Source organism: Amphiura filiformis, chromosome 3 (genome assembly GCF_039555335.1).
Source record: "Amphiura filiformis chromosome 3, Afil_fr2py, whole genome shotgun sequence".
In the NCBI taxonomy this organism is placed as follows: Eukaryota; Metazoa; Echinodermata; class Ophiuroidea; order Amphilepidida; family Amphiuridae; genus Amphiura; species Amphiura filiformis.
The window spans coordinates 56,687,325-56,703,095 of NC_092630.1; the positions used below are offsets into that span (position 1 = coordinate 56,687,325).

Below are 15,771 nucleotides of genomic sequence, written 5' to 3' on the forward strand. Positions count from 1 at the left end.
CTTTTGCCAATAGTACGTTTAAAGTTGTAATTTTGTGTTTTTGATCGCAAAGATCGGATATTTTCGTTCCCGATTCGAATTCTGAACCCTTCGCAAGGGTGCCGATTTCGGCAGAACTTTGACGATAATTTTGCCTTTTGGACACTAAAATGCTTTCGATCCTCAATTTTGTTTCAACCGAGTCTTAAATTAGCAAGCACAATACGGTTGGTACCACTTTTATATACATTGATGAAATTTTAAAGATTTTTTTTCAAGTTTCTAACCGGCGCAAATCGTTAAGTGTGTATTTCCCATTGACATCCAAAATGGGAAATACGAGTCTGATGGACATAGGAACGGCGTCCATCCATGAGACTCAGCGAGTCTAGACTGGACCAAAACTGAATGTACATTAATACTATTAATTGCTTAAACTCACCATAGCCAAAAGTAGAAATACCCTGAGTAGGGCAGCCATCGCTGTAATTTTTTCAGAAAATTTTCCCTTCATTTTGATTACACTATCGGGACGAATATACCGGCGAATATAGTACTATACTACAGAAGCTTACAGACACGGTAAACCGGATGTAAACATTGCTAAGGACGCTAAAATTTAAAGAACCCCGCGAAACATCGCGTTGACTGATGGGAGAAGCAAGACATGCGCATTACGATTACGGTGAGTGACGTCAGGTTTTTCCGCTGCCGAAAGTAGGATTCGTTTGATATGAGGTTGTAAGGCTAGCAGTGGCACTATAATTAGCAGCTTGAAATATAATATATATTTCTTTTTTGGCAATAAAAATCAATTCATTTTCATATAAAAGAATGTATTCAACATATAAATATAATATATTTTTAGTATTCTCAGATAATCTATGGTAGTTTAATAAATATGACTGTTATTTTTGTTGAGGTAAATATGAATATTCATTAAAGTCTCCTTGGTGCTTAGTAAACAATGAACTGCAACGAACACATGATGAATGGCAGTTCCAGTAGACAATTTTACAAATTTAGGCCTATCCTGAAACAGAAAATCGATTTATAAATCATGCTTACGTAAAATGGATACAGATCAACGAAAAACATGGTGGATAACTGAAGATTCTATGGATAATATACCGGTAAGCCAACAACATTTATATTTGCTCACTCTACACTGTCATGTATGTGTAGCGGGACGGCCGTTTGTCTAATATATGGATTATTAATGTCAGGATAACCGGTTGACACCAGTCCCCTGGGGACACTGTAAGTTTTGAGTGAACCGTGGGTAAGTTGTGGGGGACAGAACCCCACGTTACTGCCTTGTAAGGAAAACACGAAAGCACAATAAAGTTTTATATATATCACAATAAACACGTTTAATTAACTTTTAAGTCACAACCAGCAACAATCTCAACAACATACAATTACTCCCAACTACCTCCTCACCCTCAATCTGGTTCCCACCCTCAGACGATGAAATTAATGTCTGAATCGGATTCTGAATCTGCACCAAACGATCCACCCCTGAATCAGAATGTAACGCCCTGAATCAGAATGAAAAAGAAGAATAAAGAATACTGCATTATCTGTTTATTTAACAAAATATCCCCACCCCCGGGTTATAAAATTAATGTTTTATTACGTAAGCCCGAATAATAGGCCTACAATTTAAAGTGTGTGTGTATATAATGTATTTGTGTAAAAACTGGTTACAGAGCTTACAGTACACCCCTAGGTCATCATCCTCGGCCTCCTTCTTCTGCTGTCATATATCCCGTGGGTCAACCATGTGTGCTTTCCTCTGGTACGCCTACACCCCTGCCCTCACATCAAGCAACACAAGGTAACGCTCCACCTGTCATGATGATCTTCACGTGCACCCTCATGCACGCCTTCAAGTCTACACTCAGGTAACGACGACACACGACCCCCTGGGTCGGATCCACAACACTCCTGGGTAGGGGCGTCCGTAACCAATTTGTATATGTATGGGTGTGTATATGCATGACCAACTTACCTCACAGAATATCACTAACCCCTGGCCTCTCTTTATGTGATCACACCTAATGCTTCATCTCCCTCCTTCTGCCACCACTCCTCTCCTATGAAGCCTGCAAGCACCACCCACGGGTGCCAATATCCCATAGGTGTGACACACATCTAGGCCTGTCCCCAGGGTATGGATATCTCTGTGCGTGTGTGTACTGGAATGTTTGTTTGCACATAAATATTCATAACACAAATAATTTACATAGTTCATGATACACAACATTATTCTCCCCTCCCCCCGGGATGAATTTGACATCCTTAATATAATATGAAAAATATGGGCCTACATGCATAAAAATATCAATATGTTTTTATTTAACATGTTTAAAGTTGATGGCACGGGCGCCATGAGTATTTTATAATAATAAAATATCACATTAGCAGAAGGAAGATGATTTATTTTAAAGTCCTCCCAAAATTGCCATAAAATAATTAATTAACACGACAGAGCAATACATCCCGTCCCTCTCAATCATGATTGTCATGCTCAAAATTAGTTTTGCTCCTCCTCACTTCAACAATAATTATGATGTGCGACTTCATAATTATGCGCATGCTTAACATTTCAATCTCCGAAAATGGCGACTTTTCATTCTTCAAAATTTAGCTAAATAAAAATCAAAAAGCGATCAAAAATATTTCCACCACCTCCTTCTACCAATCCTACTTCATATACCATCGGTAATATTATCAAAATGATCGGTAAAATACATAGAACATGATTATTAAATAATAAATAGAATTTTGTATCGCCAAACATATGAAATTTGATGTAAAATCCTGACATGACATTTTGGAAAATGAATACATGCAAGCGCCTTACTACATACGATAAGCAATCAAAATGATCACTGATACATGACTTCAAAAATACGATTTAAAAGTCTAAATTTCAATACTGACATTTCAAAATGTTCCAAAATGATTCCCTAACATTTGACTTTCTGATCTATAACATTTTTATGACATAATTCATAATAAAACAGCGAAAATCACTAAATATACTTGCCGTCAACACAAAGATATACAATCAAACCTCTCACCTGAATCAGAATGGCCCAGCGCCGCCTTGCGTTAACCACGCCAAGCAAGCCAACCAGCCAGAACCGGTTCTGAGTTGAGCGCGTAATGATGATTGGTCATCATTTTCATAATTTTAATTGGTCGGCACATGCGCTCAGCCTATATTTAAATCACAATTAGCGCTAATTTCAAAAACGCGAATTTTATATAATCAAGCAAGTTAGTGACTATTCGATAATACTATTTTATTCAATCCCGCTTCACAGCCCCCTTCCCAGAGTGTGACGTCCCGGCACACAACGCGCAAATACAAAGCGGGATTGAACACGCGCCGATACCGTCCATCTACTACATAATTATTATAAGTTTTCAAAATCTTCTCTGTGTCTTGATCCTCTGCTGTCTTCTGACTGGTATTTGGTTTTTGAGTTAAGTGGCTCGTGGCTTGAAGCTGGTTGATTTAATTAGACTCTTTATAGCTGCATGTGATCAAGTTTTCACTCGAAAAGTTTGGTTGATATACATGTAGGTACACATGTATATATAACTGCCGTTAAAGAATTACACCTTGGATACAGTATAGATTCGACTGATCATCAGGTGATATACATGTAGCTATATGTGTATATCCAACTGCCATCTTGATTAAAAGAATTACACTGTTTACACAGTATAGATTCGACTGATCTTCAGGTGATATACATGTAGCTATATATGTATATCCAACTACCATCATGATTAAAACCATTAGCCATCAGTCGATTTTGAGCTGATATACATATGTATAATTTGTATATCGCACTACCATCATGATTAAAACCATTAGCCATCAGTCGATTTTGAGTTGATATACATATGTATAATTTGTATATCCAACTACCATCATGATTAAAACCATTAGCCATCAGTCGATTTTGAGTTGATATACATATGTATAATTTGTATATCGAACTACCCTCATAATTAAAACCACACGGTATTGACTTGACTCGGCTTCGTTTTTTTTTCTTGCATTACATTTTAATCCTACACAACAATCAACATCATCTATTAGTCTTTTAATTTTTCACATAGATCAGTTTGTTTCCACTCCGTTCGCACCAGTCTTTCCTTTTTCAATAAAAATTACTCTCCATGGGTCAAATCCTTCCTTTTACTTATATTCCTTCTGTAGTTCTATCTACTTGAAAATGTTTGTTTATTTTTTTTTTTTTCCGTTCTATTCCTTTCCTTGATATTTTGCTTCTCTTTCTCTTATTTTTTTTCAATCCTTCCTTTTACTTAAATATCAACTTTTTCAACATCAACACAACTATTTTATTTTAAATTAAACATGTCCTTGCCTTCCTTTATATTAAGTAAACCTCTTTCTCTGATTTCCGCATCCTTCCTTTTGATGGACTTATTTCCAAAGTGTTTTCAACAATAACAACTTAAAATCTTCCTTCCAACTACAATTCAACAACTCAATTCTTCATTAATTTTTCTTAATTTGTTCTCTCATTTCAATATGTCACTCAGAGCAACTTTTGGTAAACATTTTACAACTCCGTTCTAGGCCTTTCATTGATATTTTGTCTCTCCTTCTCTGTTTTTTTTCGAATCCTTCCTTTTACTTATTGCAACTTTTTTTTTCAATATTAACACAACTTATAAAACATTTTTTTTTTTTTAATACAAATTTAACACTTCCTTTCCTTCCTTTATGATTGACGCTTTTCTCTGATTTCCACATCCTTCCTTTTGATTACTTATTACAACTGTTTCAACATAAACACAACGTATAAAAACCCTTTATATATATATAATTAAACACTTCCTTTCCTTCCTTTATGATTAACCTCTTTCTCCATCTTTCCTTTTGATTTATATACCTATTTCACCTCTTTCCCCATCCACTGTGCCTCTTGTACCACCTCTATCACTACTGCTGGACCTTTCGCTGTGTATATATCGCCAGCCTTCAACTTTACCTCTCTCACGACCAATTTCTTCTCTTCCTCGTCACTGGTGTTGCTTGTACTACTACTTGATTCCTTCACCTTCTCCCCCTCTACATCCTCCTTCCTTCGTTTCTCTTGCCCTTCCGTCTCCATTTCTCCCACTCTTTCCCTCTTCCTCCCTCCGTCGCCATTCTCTCCTCTCATCATTACCAATAACTCTCCAGTTCCCTGCTCTTGCCCTCTTCCTCTCGTGTCTCTCAGCTTAACTTGCCGTCTCGCCATCTTGCACACAGCAGCTTCCTGATCCTTCTGGTCTTGTTCTTTCATTGCTATTTTCTCACGTGAGATTGGCTTCTTTCTCCTGTTGTTCTTGCCTCTTCTCCAGCTCTTGTAACTCACTTTCAATCTGCAATGTCTGTCTTTCTATCTCCTCCTCCTTCTCCCGTAACTCCCTTGCCCTCTTCGCCTCCTTCTCTCTCTCCTCTCTCTCTTTATTCCTCTCCTCTTGTCTCTTTTCCAACTCCCGCCGCTTTCGTTGTAACCCCAACTCTGCCTCCTTCACTCTCTCCTGGCACCTCCTCAATCCCTCTGCGTCGTCTCCTCTTTCCCCTGCGTCTGTCTGTCTTGAAGGTGGTCGGTGGTATTTGTTGTTTGGACACTGGAATGCCTTGTGGCCGAAGCCCTGGCAGCGGAAGCATTTTATTCCTGGTGGTTGGTCTCTCATGGTCTGTCGCATATGTCTTGATGTTGTCCCGCCCCCATCTGTCTGTGGTGCGTCCTTCTGGAGTCTCTGTGTCCTATTAGCATTAGTCGCACGGGGGTCAGTATGTTGTCGCGTCCTCTTCCTCTCTTCCTTCTCCTTCCTCCAGCCTCTCTTGTGGCCGCTGTCCGTGTCACTCATCATTGCAGGTCTTGGTCTCAGTCTAATAATAAAAAAAAAAACACAACAAGAACTTAACACAACAGTATAATGGTATTCCACAACATCTATCTACTTATCCTGCCTGTTATCCTGCCGCCCTCCACGTATCTCAAGCCGGGGCATAAACACTCCCGGCCCCGGGATCACCTCCCCACCCCTCAGCACAACGGGCATTTCTGGGTCTGGGCGAATATAGCCGCTGTCTCCTCCTGGGTCATTTTGCTTCTACTTCTACCTCCTTCCTCCTTCCTATCTCCTCCCTCCTTCTTATCTCCTCCCTCCTCCCTTGCTATCGCCAACTCCCCTATCTCCTTCTCTACCTTCCTCCGTACCCCCTCCAACCATACCCTCTCTCTCTTCCTCAGTTCTCCTCTAAATGAATCCAGCCGCCTCTCCTCTTCCTCTTTCCACACTTTCCCCCTTTCCTTTTTCGCCATTTCACGCTCTGCTGCCCATTCTCCCCTTTCTTTCTCCATCTGCGCCCGGAAGTCTGCCATTGCTGACTTCATCTCCTCTTGCTCCGCCTTCAACTTCTCCCCCTCTTCCCGCAGTGACGCCACCAAATTGATGCCTCTTATTTTACTCATCTCCTGTTTCATGAGGGTTTTGCCTTCTTTTTTTTTCATCTCCTGCCTCCTCTTTGCCTCCTCCTGTGCCCTTTGCCGCCTCCTTCTCCACTCTTTCTGCTTGTTCCCTCTCCTCTCGTTCTACCTCCTCGCTCCACAGCATCTCCTTCCTTAGGCCACCATCTGCCCCTCTGAGCCACCCCTCCGGCAGCCCCGGCAACTCCACAATCTCCAACTTCCTTGTTGACCACATGTTTATTTGTTTATTTGTCTAAGTACCTATAAAAAAAACAAAGACATAAATAGCAACATTAGTAACACATTTTAATTATGATACAACTTAATTTACAGGGACCATAAAAAAAATTTTCTAGCCATGTATTCACCTCTTACAATCTCTGGCAGTACACAAAACAACTTCTCAATTTGTATACTATGTATATAAAAATGTGATTATTCCACCGCCCGTCAATCATAACAACAACACAAATTCTTAGCTGGCTCGCGTCAACGCATAGGCACAGCGCCGCGACTCACAACTCCAGCGTATGTCGCTCAATAACAGGGCGCCAGCGTCAATATGTCAATCAAAGCAAATGACCGTCATGGGCCTACTCTCTGGACCAACATCCTTTGCTAATACACATTGCTAAGGATCTGTTTTAAATATTATTATTTCTCCTTACAAATACACCAAAAAATTATTTATGTATTCAACCTCCTCTTTCTTTTAAAAAATCACGTCTTTCTTTCTGATACACATGACATAACTGTAGGCCCTATCTATCTACAGTTGTTGCTGACCCTCATTTAATCTCCCCAAACTCTCCGTCACTGCATTTAGGGTCTTATTTATCTCACGCAATGCTTTATCAGCATTGTCCAGTCCCTCCTCCTTCTCCTCCTTAGTTATTTCCTTATCATTTGACGAAAGCATTTTAGGCCTAGCTCCTCCCCGTCCAGCACTCCTCAATGTTGACCAGGCAGCAAATGGTGGGGCTAAATTCACTGTGACCTCTGGGTTATGTGGTGCTACCCCACACCCAATTTGCTGTCCTGTTCTCCCACCTCTAATAGTAGGCCTACCACTTCTTTCCTCTCTTTCCTTTCTAATACTATTTCTAATCCTGTTCGCACCCCGCTCCACATGCACCCCGGTCATTGAAATATATTCCCCATGATGCAATTGGTCCTTGCTGACCCCGGTCACCTCCGCCTCATTTTCCCTCATCTGTTGTTGGGTCATAAACCGCTCACCCTCACGTCAAACGCCTCTGCCCACTGCCTGACCCATCTCGCCTCCCTCCTTGCCTCTTCTGCCTCTCTTTTTGCCCAACGTTGCAATTTCCAGATTTCTACCAGCCCCCTGAACATCACAAGTACCACGCACATCGACACCCCTATCATAAGTCCCCTACTGACATAGTCCACCATTCCACATGTCCCCTCACTCCCAGCGTCGCCCATCATTCACGGTATAATTTCTTTTTCTGTATTCTGAAATAACAATGATAAAATATCATTATTAGTATTCAAGTATACAAAGCCTACTATATACTCAAAAATAAAACAATTTAATAAGCGCCCAAGACAATTGCAAAAAAAAAAGTCCTACACAAAGTTCCTCTTGTATAGATTATACTCCATAAATTTGTAGGCCTACTCCCATCAGCGATATTAGAAAATTTTAGGCCTACTCCCATCCACAAAATTAGAAATTTATAGCCTTATACTCCCATCCACAACATCAGAAAATGTAGGCCTACTCCCATCAGCGATATTAGAAAATTTTAGGCCTACTCCCATCCACAACATTAGAAAATGTAGGCCTACTCCCATCAGCGATATTAGAAAATTTTGTAGGCTTACTCTCATCCGCAACATGATAATTAATTATCGGTATCTAACTGGTTTCTGACGCTTTTCTCTTGGACTCCTGCGTGTCTGATTATCCTCGTTTCCACCCTCATCCAGTCCACTACCTCCTCTTGTGTCCTGTCCTTCCCTTGTCCCTCCTTCTTATTAATACTAATATCCCTCTTCTCCGGTACACTTGCTGCTTCCTTCTCCTTTATATCTACTGTAACCTTCTCCTGTGCACCTCCTGCTTCCTTTTCCTTTACTTCTGATGTCTCCTTCACCTGTGCACCTCTTGCTCCCTTCTCCTGTGCATCTGCAGTTTCCTTCCCCCGTGCACCTGTAGTTTCCTTCTCCTGTGCAACTCCTGTGTCTTTCTCCTGTGCACCTGCAGTTTCCTTCTCCTGTGCAACTCCTGTGTCTTTCTCTTGTGCACCTGTAGTTTCCTCCTCCTGTGCAACTCCTGTGTCTTTCTCCTGTGCACCTGCAGTTTCCTCCTCCTGTGCACCTGCTGTGTCCTTCTCCTTTACATCTGCTGTGTGTAACTCAGGCTCCATTTCACTTGCTACAACTGGTGATTTGTAAGTCCATTTCACCAACTCCGGTCCCTCATACAGCTTTAGTCGGTCAGCATGGACCACTTTAGTTTTACTTCGGTGTGATCTCTGTATCCTAAATACAACCTCGGAAAGGACTGTCACTATCAAAAATGGACCCTGCCAAGGTAGGCCTAACTTCTTCGAGAGTTTAGGTCGCCGTTGTGTGTCATATAGCCATACAAACTGACCAAGTTTGTAGACTGGTCCTTGTGCTGTACGGTCATAATTCCTCTTTTGCCGACGTGTACTCACTTCTAGAGCATATCGTGCTCGCTCATGAATCTCTCTGAGTTGCTCCCTCAAGTCCTCTGCATACTCACTCCGACACTCCTTCTCATGAGGTACAGCGCCTACCACTAGATCCAGAGGTAAATGAACTTCCCTACCCAGCATCATCATGTTGGGACTCTCCCCCGTGGAAGCCTGTACACTGCTACGATAAGCAAATCCAACATACGGTAAGTACCGGTCCCAATCTCTCTGTCCTTGATGTGGTTGAATCATCAATGACACCGCATTGACAATGGTTCTGTTGTACCTTTCCACCATCCCATCTGATTTAGGGTTATACGCAGTTGTCCTCGTCTTGTTGATCCCCAAGATCCTACACATCTCGCTGAATACTGTCGACTAAATTCCTACCCTGATCGGAGTGCAACTCCATCGGTACTCAAACCGACAAACAAACTCTTCTACTAACTTAGCAGCAACCGTCTCAGCCTGCTGGTTTTCTATGGCATAAGTTTCCATCCACTTGGTCCAGTAGTCCCCAACAACCAGGACATATTCATTTCCATCCTCAGTCCTTGTCAACGGTCCAAGTACATCTATTGCTACACGTTCCAATGGCGCCCCCACCTTATACTGCTGCAACGGTGCTCGGTGTTTGCGTTGTGGGCCCTTTTTCTGTGCACATTTGACACACCTCCGAAGGTATACCCTCACATCAGCATTCATTCCTGCCCAGAAGTACCTCTCCTGTACCTTCGGAGAGTTTTATTCCTCCCCAGGTGCCCTCCAGATTTAGATGCATGTACCTCATCCAGCACTCTCTCCTTAATTTCTTTGGCAGGACTATCATCCACTTGATGGTCTTTCCATCATCGCTCTCCCATCTCTTTGTCAACACACCCTTTTTCACTTCCAATAAGTCCCACTGCTCCCCCAATATGTCTTGAGGCACCTGGTAGCATAGAAACTTCCTTCCACAGGGTTTTCTACCTCCTCCTCCTTCTCCCGCAAAGACTGGGCCTATAGCTTCGTCTTCTAACTGCGCCTCCCTAATCATTTCAAATGTTATCTCAGGCTCTATGGTCACATTTTGTGTCTGAACCGTCTTTGAAAATTCAACCTCTTCCTCATTGTCTCCACAACAAGGATCATCCATTGAAGGTTCAAAACCCGTTGACTGCTGATCTTCATCCAATGTCCCACCTGTCCCACACATGTTCACTTCACTACCGACTGAACTTCCTTTCTCAATCGTTTCATCGGTTTGAGTCTCAGCAGCCAATAATTCACATTCGGTCTCTTCTGTCCATGTGTCACTATCAAAATACTGCTCAACATCTAACAACATCTGTAGGTCATGCGTATCATTTTCTTTACTTCCATCTTCCTCGGGTAGGTCCACTACCATGCAACTTGCCCCCGACAGCTCCAGGTTCGCCATATCATCTCTTTCTACCATTCGCACTGTCCCGTGGCTACAAGGTTTTTCACCAGCAACATCTCCCTCCTTCTCACTTGGACCCCCTTCCTCAGTCTGACAACCTGTTTCGCACATTTCTTTACACGCTTCCGTTGGTGACTCCGACCTGACCCCACTTTCCTCTTGGTCACCTTCAGCATGTGTCATTTTGTCGCATTGCTTGCAGGGTATACGTGACAAACCATCTGCATTCTGATGTCGTCTCCTGGCGGTACTCTAACTCCATATTAAAGGTTGATAGCACCTCTAGCCACCGTGCTAGCTGCCCCTCAGGATTCTTGAAGTTGCATAACCACGGAGAGATCCATGATCTGTCCGTACTTTCACTCGACTCCCTCCCACATAGTGTCGATACTTCTTCAGGAACACCACTATGGCCAACAATTCTCTCCTCGTCACACAATAGTTCCTCTCTGATTTGGACAGAGATTTGCTTCCATATGCTATGACTCTCTCTTCTCCCTCCTGTTCCTGAGACAACACACCACCAATAGCGAAAGCACTCGCATCCGTGTCCAGTACAAACTGTCCATCGGCCCTAGGGTAAGCCAGGATGGGGGCACTAATTAAAGCTTCTTTCAACTGTTCAAACGCCTCATCACACTGACTCGTCCAGTCAAATACAGCCATCTTTTCTGTCAACCTGTGGAGTGGTGCTGCTATTTCGGCAAATCCTCTGATGAATCTCCTATAATATGATGCCAGTCCTAAGAAACTTCGCACTTGTTTCGGCGTGGAAGGAGTAGGCCACGATTTCACCGCTTCTATTTTGGATGCATCTGTATGTATTCCTTCACTTGACACAACATGACCCAAATAACCGACTTGCTTCTGAAATAAGTTGCATTTAGAGGGCTTTAACTTCAGTCCTGCATCCCGAAACCGAATCAAAACAGCCTCCAACCTTTCTACAGACTCTGCTATTGTATTTCCGAACACTATTACATCATCCAGATACACAAGGAGTGTCTCCCACCGTAACCCTGCCAACACTCTCTCCATGAGCCTCTCAAGCGTGGGCCGGAGCATTACAGAGACCGAGCAGGGAGCACATTCCATGCATACAACCCACTGTGTGTAATAAAAGCCGACTTGTCTCGAGCATCATCATCCATCTCCACCTGCCAGTACCCAGAGGCCATGTCAAGGGTTGAAAAATACTTAGCATTTCCCAACGCGTCAAGTGAGTCGTCTATCCTGGGGAGGGGATACGCGTCCTTTGTCGAAATCTCATTAATTTTGCGGTAATCTAAACACAGTCTCTTAGAGCCATCTTTCTTTGCCACAAGAACCACTGGGCTAGCCCAGGGGCTCTCGGAAGGCTCTATCAAACCCTTTGCCAGTAACTCCTGAACCTGTCTCTCTACCTCCTCCCTCTGCTGGGGTGATGAACGCCTCAATCCTTGTCTAATTGGTGTAGCATCACCTGTCTGTATACTGTGCTTTACCCAGGGGGTCCTACCAATGTCAAACTCCCCCGTGGAGAAAACATCCTGATACTGCACCAATAACTGTGTCACCCTCTCCTTATCACCCGACTCTAAATCAGCAGTACTACGCTCTGTCACCTCTTTCAGATGATCTGGGACACACACCCGTCCCCAGGGTCAGGTTCAGACACCATCATCCTAGTACGACACACCTCAGCCTCCCCTATCGGCACCATCTTTGCCAAACATGTCCCCTGCCTCACCCTCCTGGGTCTGTTTCCGACATTCATTACACTCACGGGCACCACCTTGTTCTGAGTACATATCACACTCCTAGCTACTAACAAGCCATTTTCAGGCAATCGCCCCCCGCCTAGCGGTTCTACTACTCCAAGCCGTCCCGACCCCCTCATTCCCGATATTGTTGCAGTTATAACTGACGTATGTCCAGCCGGTACCATCGTATCAACGGCGGCCACCACCCTCGGGGGTGACGAGAACACAGTGTCTGGGGTCGGGGAACATTGAACGGTACACCCCTCCCACTGGAGTTGTAACTGTCCAAAATCAAGTTTTGCACCTGCCCGTCGCAGAAAATCCATCCCCAACATGCAGCTTGTCACCTCACCCACTACAATCGTCACCCTCTCATATTGATTCCCGACCCTCACCTCAACTGTGGCTTTCCCCCACACGTTCACCGCACTGCCATTAGCTTGTTTTAGAATCAAGTGCGGGCTTTCTAGTTTCGGCCGCCTATCTTCTGGTATACTATGGTATGCGTTGGTGTCAAAATAGTGTGGGGCGTGCCGTGTCTAACAACAGTGGTATTGATAACCCCTGCACATATGTCGGTACCCATATCTCAGATATATTTTCTGGTATTACCACTTCTTCCATCTCTCCTGTCGGCTCTCCGAAGTTCCCCAAACTCCACACCCGACCCTCCTTTACTTTAGCCTGGGCCCCTACTGAGCTACCGGCCGCCCCATGGCCCCCTGGGATGGCCTGCCATCGTTTCCCGACACCTGTGGGCAATTTCTTGCAATGTGTCCTTCTTTTCTGCATTTATTACAGACAACCTCTCGGTGTGTACAATCCCGGGCCCTGTGGCCTGGCATCCGACAACGAAAGCACAGAGTAGGCCTACTTGGACACTCCCGGGCAAAATGCCCTGGTTGCTGGCACCTATAGCACACCTTCGGATCAGATTCCCTACCCCTCACATCTCCCTGTCGAACATCTGGTGCTCTCATGTCCCTTCCGGGGACCTCCCTCTTATACTTTGCCTCCATCTCTTGCTCTACCTCCTTTATCACCTGTTTTGCTATTGCCTTTACAGGTACTTCCGTCGCTTCCGCAGCCCGACTGTATGCATGTCTATTTCTCCCCTTGTTATTTTCTATACGGTAAAATGACTCTACTGCTTGTGCCCCCTGTACTGCCGCCTCAAGGTCTTAGGCCTTGTGCGGAAGAGTTCTTTCTTAATATCAATATCTGTAATTGCATGTTTGAAATACTCTCTTGCAATTCTATCACGCTCCTTCCGTTCAGTTCTCGGGTGTGACAAGGCTGTTAGCCGTTTAATATCCTGCGCCAAATGATATAAACTCTCGTCCGCTTTTGTTCTCTTTTGGTGAGTTCATGGAAATAATTTTCTGAACACTCCCTTGGGCCAAACTCTTTCTTCATCAACCGTACCAGTTCCTTATAAGCCATTTCCTTTGGGTTTACATCATTCACACTTAGTGCGGTTAGAGCGCCCCCTTGACAACATGTGAACAATTGGTACGTAGCCTCCTTGTCACTCCACTTATTATACTCTCTACATGCCTCAAAATGTGTAATGAAATCTTTCCAAGGAGTCTTCCCATCATACGGTAATGTATGCCTTTCACGCTTAGGTTTAGTGCGGAACCTGTCCTTTAACTCCTCAGCATTCCTAACTCTCCCCTCCCTCCGCAATGGTGGGGGTACGTGCGATGGCTACTATTGGTGGGCTCTGGTGCCCCTCCCTCATCATAATGATTAACCTCATCAATGTCAGTATCTTCACACACCTCCATTCGTCCCATGCTCTCCCCCAGCTCGTCACAACTACTCCCCTGGGGGGTCAAGGGACGGGCAATATACTCCCTCTGGGTCCTGCCAATAGAGCGACTCCTATATTGAACACTATCCCTCCCTAAACTCCGATCCCTCCTTTTACCACGCACCTCATCACCACTACCTCCCCGAGGGGTCATGCTGTATGTCACATGCTTTTCCCTGGGCTGGCTATGAAATTGTCTCCTTTGGCTCGCCCCACTCCTCTCTGACATCCGACCCCTCCTCCTGTTATACCTCTCATCACAATTACCCTGGGTCCCGTAATGCCTCTCGTCATGATAATCCCCCTGGGTGTCCAAAGATTGTGACACACGCTCCCCCTGGGTGCCATAGCGCCGCTCACCACGGTAATTCCCCTGGGTGTCCCAAGAACGGGACCCACGCTCCCACTGGGTCTCGTAACGTCTTCCATTACCGTAATCCCCCTGGGTCCCACGTCTCTCATCACCATACTCCCCTGGGTCATCCCTGCCATGTGTTACACGCCTCCCCTGGGTCTGATAATGAGAATGTTCTCTATAACGAGCCCCTCTCCTTTCTAAATCTCTACATCGTGCCTCCCTCCTTATAAGTTCCTGTTCCCTCTTCTCCAAATTGCCCTGGGGTACAAATCTCCCCCTTCCGTTGTAATGTACTTCATCCCAGCTCCCCTCGGGGTCATCTTTCCGCCCCTTTCTTTTGGTCATCCGCCTCCCTCTATTCATCTTTCTTTCTTTACCCTCGTTACTACTCGTGCCCGACGACACATTTGGTCTCAACTTGGCTTCGGTCATCAACAGTTTATTTTCCCTTTTGAGCAATTTAGCCTCCCATTCCTGTCGTTCATCTTCAGATCTTTCCCTCTCCCTTTCTTCACGGGCTTCCTGTATTGCTCTTTTCCTCTCCCCACGTGTTTGCTGCTTATGATTCCCCAATTTATCACTCCCCTCACGTGCTTTTGCCATTATCTTATCTTTTCGTTTTTTACAGTCTATTCTATCTTGCTCCATATGTTCTTCAATTATACGCACTGCCCTCTCCCTCTCAAGCTCATGCCCATGTGTTAACAAACCCTTAGGTCTCGCACCCTGCTCTAGTGCAGATTGACCTGCTCCATCAACACCTAACCCCCGGGATGCTGTCACTGCACTAGGTTGTCGGTCATCAATTTCCATCTCCCTTTCATCACTTTTTGCCTCCCCATGTGCACGTGGCAATTTAAACCTCACTTCAGGGTCCTCAGGGTCTGACCAATATTCGAGTGATGACTCATAATCAGTCTCACCCCCAGATTCAGCACTTGAAAATCCTCCCTCCTCCACCGTGTTTGGTGGCACCAGGGGAACACCATTGTAACTCCCTTCACTACTGGTACCATCGTCAGTATCCTCTCTGGTCATTCCACGTCGGTCGCCATTCCCCCACCCTCGGGGAACCTGTCTGCTACTTGAGGGGACATTCTCTGCCCGCACCTCCTTCTCTCTCCATTCGTTGCCATGTCTTCCGACATATTGTTGCTCTCTCCTCACCTCCCACTCTCCATGCGTTGCCATGTCTTCCGACATTTATTGACCCCCTGGGTCCTCTCCTCCGTCTGGCTTCCTCTA

General features: G+C 44.5%; 1 protein-coding gene and 1 long non-coding RNA gene across 2 annotated transcripts in view; one reads left to right on the forward strand and one right to left on the reverse strand.

Moving 5' to 3' along the window:
* The window catches only part of LOC140148802 (uncharacterized), a 32,909-nt gene extending 32,225 nt beyond the window's left edge, over positions 1–684 (reverse strand). Inside the window, exon 1 of the long non-coding RNA XR_011858526.1 lies at positions 422–684. This is a non-coding gene — a long non-coding RNA (uncharacterized lncRNA). The remainder of the gene's footprint in view (positions 1–421) is intronic.
* A 268-nt stretch (positions 685–952) lies between these two features.
* LOC140148799 (limbin-like) overlaps positions 953–15,771 on the forward strand; it is a 53,833-nt gene continuing 39,014 nt past the window's right edge. Inside the window, exon 1 of the mRNA XM_072170872.1 lies at positions 953–1,112. The gene's annotated coding sequence lies outside the window, so the exon portion shown is untranslated. The remainder of the gene's footprint in view (positions 1,113–15,771) is intronic.